The sequence below is a fragment of the Microtus ochrogaster genome, chromosome 8 (genome assembly GCF_000317375.1).
Source record: "Microtus ochrogaster isolate Prairie Vole_2 chromosome 8, MicOch1.0, whole genome shotgun sequence".
In the NCBI taxonomy this organism is placed as follows: Eukaryota; Metazoa; Chordata; class Mammalia; order Rodentia; family Cricetidae; genus Microtus; species Microtus ochrogaster.
Genome location: NC_022015.1, coordinates 84,571,754 through 84,578,713, shown reverse-complemented (window position 1 = coordinate 84,578,713; position 6,960 = coordinate 84,571,754). Strand labels below are relative to the sequence as shown.

Below are 6,960 nucleotides of genomic sequence, written 5' to 3'. Positions count from 1 at the left end.
TGTCCTGTCCCCTTCTATATGGGCATACACAATGTGCTGTGCAGATGTCCTGTCCCCTTCTATATGGGCATACACAATGTGCTGTGCAGATGTCATGTCCCCTTCTATATGGGCATACACAATGTGGCAGATGATCTCTCTGTTACACGAACTGAACCATCCTCTTTTATTCGGGTGTGTTGTACTTGGTTTTGTCCTGGATCACCAATTGTTTCCAAGGAGAGTCGTCAGTTTTACCCTCCCACCACCTTCTAAGCTCACTTGGCATCTCTTAAAGTCAGCGTCATTCCTAAAGTTGGCCCATTCCTGACAACTTCCACAAATTTCATGCTGCGGAACAGAAGCCTACAGCTGCAGCTCCACACAGACCTGCCGGCTCAGCGAAGCTGGGGGAGAAAAGCAATTTTTGATTTGTCAATTGTCGTTTTTCATTTCTTTTCAGGTCCTGAAGTTTTATTTTTATTTTGTTTTCAGGCCCTAGTTGCTAGCATTAGAGCCCCTGAAATAAAGTAAAGAAGTCTAGAGAGAAATGGCAAACTCTGGGGCCATCACCAGCACCCAGCCTTCTCCCTCTGTTCACCCACATAGTTTGTAAGGTCATTTGTTTACATCACCAGAATAAATATTAGGGTCAATTCCAAGTTCTCTTTCCTATCAAGTGCTAACTTGTGATTCTAGTGTGTGGCTGGACATGTTCACCTTTTCCCTCTTATAGGCCTGACTTGTCCTTAAAGGGGACAGGGAATCTCTGTTATCACTTAGTAGGCATCAGTCAGTACTGCAGGAACTGCCTGGTCATCGAGGTTACCTCTTAGTCCAGTATAATCCTCCATGGAAATGCTGTGCGATGCTAATGTGTTCAGTGATACTTCATCCGAACTTGACCTGACGGACCACAGTTCAGCTGCCAAGAGTTTAACAAGGATATGAACGACTATTTATAACACATTTTTAAATTTAATTTAATTTTAAGTTCCTTATCAAAAGCCCAAACGAACAAACAAACAAAAACCCAGGAATAATCCAGTTCAAGTTCTCCATGTAATGTCTGTTGGAGAAAAGATGTCTAGTCCAGCCAGTGTTAGATGCTCCCCTCTAGCTGGAAACAACCACCCGGCACCAGAAGCTTTGCTTTCTCTTCTTCTGCCAACCAGTAGAGCGTGTTCTCAGTGTCTCGGATTCAAATCTCTTTCTACAATGCTTTAAAAATGAGTTAGAAACTTTCCTATTTGCACCATGAGAGAGCAGGCAGAGAAAGAAGGCTCGGTTTCTGTCTCTTGGATTTGGGCCATTTTCAGTCTCTTGGAGGAAATGGCCCTGTGCTGTAGATGCCCAAGATGTAGCATTTATTAGGATGAGTAACGAGTCAACAATAACCCATTTCTTTCAGAGCTTTGTTCAGTTGGTTTTCCATGATGGATTTTGTGACTTAACTACCTTTGCGGGTTAGTTGACTTTTTTTTTAATTTCTGTGCAGAAATTTATATCCAGTAAAGATTCTCAGAGTTCTTATATTTTATTCAAGAAAGATAAAATGTGTATTTCAGATCTCAATCCAAGAAAAAAATGTATATTCCAAAGCATTTTTTTTCTGTCCAATTTTCTCCCAGACCCCAATAAATCCGACAGATAGGCAGTGTTTTCCATCTTGCTGGGGGTTGCAAGGATGAGGGGAAGAAAACGGCCTCCTACGGCAGTTCTCCCGAAATCCAGCGCGCCGTGGCATATGGTCCAGAGCGCGAGCAGTCTCGGGTGGAGCGGCTGCAATGTGCAGCTGTTAGGCATTTACAGAGAGTTCCTACATATGTGAGCACACTGGAATATCATTGTAAGTGGGACATCCCTCTAACGCACGGTGAGTGTCCTAAGCCCCGTGTGCTCCCCTCACAGGGAGCTGCGGCTGGAAAGACATTTAGGGGCATGTTTGTTATCAGACCACAGTTACCTCAGGGTCCAAGTGGGCTCATCTACACATGCTAAGGAGGCAGCTGTTGAGCACGGTGTGCATGCTTACAAATTCTACTATGTCTGCACAATAAAATGGTCCAATAAATCATTGATTTGCTTTGGAAAAAGTAGGTTCTGTTTGGTGAACGTATTTGGTCTCTTCAGGATGTTATTGTTCCACTGATCTCTATAACTTGGAAGACTCCTTGAAAGTGATCAGCAGATCAATATGATCCCCGCCCTTTTTTAGGCATAAAAGTATGGATAACTTAGATCGCCTTTCTTCTAGATAGCTCTAGATCAGCAGTCCGTGAGAGTGCTCCACCCTTCCCACCCTTCTTTGCACCGGGCTTCCTCTAACACCCACCGCTCGGAACCCCAGACACATACTGGGCCCTGTGATGCCGGCCCCCATCAGACCTAACCCAATGTAGATCCCAGGCAATGACCAGGGTGTGTGTGTGTGTGTGTGTGTGTGTGTGTGTGTGTGTGTTGTGTGAACATGTATGTGTGTGTGAGCATGAGTGTGTGTGAGCATGTGTGTGTGAGCGTGTGTGTGTAACCGTGTGTGGTGTGTGTGAGCGTGTGTATGTGAGCATGTGTGTGAGTGTGTGTGAGCATGTATGTGTGAGTGTGTGTGTGAGCATGTGTGTGAGTATGTATGTGAACATGTGTATGTGGTATGTGTGCATGCGAGCATGTGTGTGTAAGAGAGCATGTGTATGTGGTGTGTGTGCATGTGAGCGTGTGTGTTGGGGGTCTGCTTGCCGTCGCCTTTATGTATGCACAGCTTTGCCTGGATTAGAGGTTCTTCAGATACACTCTTTCCTTCACTCAGGGCTGCCCAGCAGGAGCCCTTTGTCCTTTGCATGCTGGCAGTGCTGGGAATCTAAGGTTAGCGTTCATGTCTCTGTGTAGATGGCGAGGGTTTTTTGTTTGATTTTCCTGCCGGGATATCTGGAGAATAATAACACCCCTGAAGTCCAAGGCTTAGTTTTGTACGGATTAGCTTGCTACCTAAATTTTTGCCAAACTGTTATATGTATGCTGTTTAATTTGTAGGCTCGGAGCTGTGTTCACTCAGATGTTGTATTTAATCTGTTTCTTGGGGGTTTTGTTTTGTTGTTTTTTCTTAGGGATAAGCGTGAAGCTTTAGCCTCCGTGTTATAGGTTCTCTAGTGTTTTTGGATCCGTTCTCCTCCCTCCATTGAAGTCATCTCAGGTTTTGCTGTGTTCAGAATTAGACATCTTATTGGCGCCTCTTTTTTTTCATTTCTTAGTGCTGGTCTTCCGTTGGTCCTTAGTTTTCATGTTTTAACTTCTACTATTTCCTTCCCTTCATTCTCTCGTGCCATCTTCTCAGCCTGGAGATCTTTCTCTTTGTTTTGTGCCCTAATTCATTGCTCTGCACCTTCACCCACTTATGATCCTTCTGGTCACTCACTGAGGCCAAAGAGGTCCTGCTGAGATGCCATCAGATCCTGGGCTCTGTGCTCAGAATCTCCTGTGGTTCCCAGCTCCACAGGAAGACACTAACCCCTTCCACCTTTCACCTAATTCCCCTGTTCCTATTGGTTTCCCCGCACTTTGACTTCCCAGGAAAACTCCTACCTCCGGGCATTTACCTCCACGCTGTTTGGGATAACTGTGTTCACAGATAACACCCGGCTCATGGCTCATTCTTTTCCCTCTGTACATTTATTCAGATGGCAATTTACCAGCGCTCCCTCTTCCCAACACTGTCTTCCAGCCTTACCTTTTCCCTAAAGTACTTCCTGCTTCTTAGGCAGGTGCATAAAAATTACTCACATTCTTCATTTTGCCACCCCACCCATGTCCACTTCCGTTTCAGGTGCTCTTGACTCATCATTAAGCCACGGTCTTCTGTGCTGCCGTTTTCAGTGTGGAGCTGCCTTATGCAGGACGGCAGGATGGGTGGAAGGGACGCAACAGGTTCCTCTTGCCTTCTTTCCTTTTTCTTTTGTTATTTGTTTTCGAGACAGGGTTTCTCTGTATAGTTTCGGCCGTCCTGTAACTCTCTCTGTAGACCAGGCTGGCCTCAAACTCACAGAGATTTGCCCTGCATCTTCTTCTCAAGTGCTGGGATTAAAGGTGTTTGCCGTCACTGCTTTAGAGCTCTGTCCTCATGGGGTCCTACAGACAGGCCATGGTAATGGGACAGCAGAGATGAGAGACACACACACCATGCATGTCTCACTTGGTAGCATGTGTGTTCCATTGTCCCTTTGGGCTTCACTTACAAAGAATAAGGTGAAAGATTTTATTATTACAGAATCACTATGACCAAACCTTACACAGACTGCACAACCATGAAGCTGGCCCTATCCTTTCTATGAGCTCACCAGTGGAGTGTGTGACCACCACTCTCAGATGTGACTGCAGAATCCCACAGAGGGAAAATAATGCATCCAAGGCCACTGGGCACGGAGTGCATGGAATTCAAACCCAGCCTGTGTCTGCGCAGGCTTCCTGTGTGGCCAGTGTGACTTACAAAGCAGTGCTGGTAAAAGGCCAGGCAGGAAGGTGGGGCCGTTTCTGTGCAATTGTGTCATCAATCCCGGGACAAATCCCGACTCTAGCTGTCGCCTTCGTTAATGTCTCTTTAGTCATACAAATTGCAGCTTTTCACAGCGTAGAATGTGGGTGGCACAGCCCCTCCTGAAGCTGTCCTTCCTGTGGTCACAAAGGGAGTGATGACTGTTTGACGTGGCTTGTCCCTCTGGTGAAGACTGAAGTGTCCCAGGAGATGGGAAAGGGCTGTGATCCGGGAAGGTGCCAGGGCAAAGTGGGGAAGGCTGGAAGGCCAAGTCAGGGCAAGGGTGGAAAATGCAGGGGTTTATATCTTGCAAAATTCTGTAACTAATAAAAAGAACTTTTAACTCTTTATGTAAACCACAAAAACACAATTTCCTGAGGATGATTAAACAGCTAATGATTCACAACCTTGTCAAAGACGTGTGGATCCCGGTCCCTATCCACTGCCCAGTGAGGCTGTATCTGGAAGAAACAAGGTCATGATGCCCTTGTCTTAACAGATCTCATCACGTGAAGTCTGACATCAAATGAAGCACACATTGTCAGGATAGAGGTTACTTTACACATGCAAGGCAAGATGTAGTAGCATTTCCATGGCATCGGGTCTTCTGGAAGAAGCACCAGAGAAGTTAGCAAGCACAGAGAGGTGCACATGCTCATGACTTTTGTGGACATGCGTGTCTGCCTGTCTCTCTATGTGGACATGTGTCAGTGCGTGTATGTATTTGGGCACTTGAGTGGAGTGGTTTTGTTTCTGTATGTGTAGTGTGTGTGTGTGTGTTTGTGCACGCGCGTGTGTATGCGCATGCATGTTCGTGCATAATTTGGGAATAAGAAGGGGAGACTGCCTCAACCTCCACTCCACACCGTGGAAGACCCAGCTACCCAAAGGCAGAGTCTGTGACTTTGAACTTGAACCAATCTGACTCTTATGTAGAGTCCTAACATGATGAGCTGGTGGTGGTAGCCAGGGTGGAACAGTGGCCGACATATGATCGGTACTCTGTAAACAGGGGCAAGAACGGTAGTGTGGGAAGGACATGGAGGAGGCTCCATAAAGCGACCTTGCTGGTCTAGTCCTTTGCAGCCTACTTTCTCTTCAAGGTCATTTTCAGTTTGGATCTTGGCAAATACTTTCAGCAATTGTTAAATTTATTTTTTATCTAAGGGACTGAATTTCCTTTTAAAATGAAAAGGAAATTAAGAGTTGGATTTTTCAGCCCATCTATTATTTAGAATTTTGGCGTTTCATGTGGTAACCTGTCAACATTTATCCCTTGAGTGTTGGATTTGGAGTGTAGCTGAGGCTGCCGTGTGCAGGGCTCCAGATTGGTGCTGTTGTAAGTGGCAGACATGGTAAAGGCGGAACCTAGAGGGAGGTCCCCTGGACATGGGGTGCACCCTTCAGAGAATGCCTCTTCTCTGAGGTCAGTCATAAGAGGTCATACTCTCCACCACAGCTGTAAAGACAGTGGCGCCAACTGCCTGTGGATGCCAACGAAAAGTCAACTTTTCTTCCAGGGAGGCACGTATTTTCAGGTATTTATTGCCTTAAGGGACCACTGACTGAAGTACTGCATGTCCATCAAATATTGCATTCCTACGTACCGTCATTATTGTGTGACCACAGATGCCATAACCTTTCCCGTTCCCAAGAGAGCCCATGATCTTTCGCATAAATAAACACTAGAGTCCTAGTCTTGGTGTTGGTAACTATCAGCCGGAGAGAGCTTTGCCTTGAAGGCATTGCAATCCTACCTGATAAAAATCAGTTGTCTCTGGCTGAAAACTGGCTTTCTATCTGGGAGTCATGAAAGAGGAGGAGACGCTGAGAGCAGCTTGTTTTTCAAAATGCCCTCTTACAAGTCAGTCAGAGCTGTTCCGGTACACGAGAATGTCTCATGGGCCTGAAGTTAGGTTGAGGTCTGTAAGACTCTATCAAAAGAGAGTCTTCAGACTCCAGTAACAGGTTGTAGAAAGCTGGCTGATTTTATGTTTGCTCTGCCATTCTGTCCCCAGTGGATTGTTTATGGTGACCTTTATATAAACTACAGCTGTTAGGCATTTTCTTCGGCTATAACTTCTTGCTTAGATCCCAACTCAGAAGTGGCTCCTGAGGACCACAGGAAACCCTGGAAACAAGCACCCACATCCCTCTCCCTTAGGACTCCAGGTCGAGAGCGCTACTAGACACTGGTGGGTGAGACCATGTGACAAAAATCCTGAGTCGTCTGCTGAGCCCCAAGGGGCTGGACTGGCAGGAATGTGTCTCAGACTACTGGGGCATTTGTAGTCATTGCTGTCAGGAAGTTTTCATCAAGGTTGTGGTCTCACAGATTGTTATTTTGGCCAGTGGAGAGCGGACGCTCTCTTTCAGATGTGACACCATGCATATAGCTGTTTACAAATCTTAGGCTGTCTTTCCATTTTGTGGGCTGGATGGCTGGGCGGAGGTGG

General features: G+C 46.1%; 1 protein-coding gene and 1 pseudogene across 1 annotated transcript in view; one reads left to right on the top strand and one right to left on the bottom strand.

Moving 5' to 3' along the window:
• LOC101998138 overlaps nucleotides 1-268 on the bottom strand; it is a 9,863-nt pseudogene extending 9,595 nt beyond the window's left edge.
• The window catches only part of Ablim1 (actin binding LIM protein 1), a 289,746-nt gene that overhangs the window by 109,913 nt on the left and 172,873 nt on the right, over nucleotides 1-6,960 (top strand). The gene's annotated exons all lie outside the window — the stretch shown is intronic.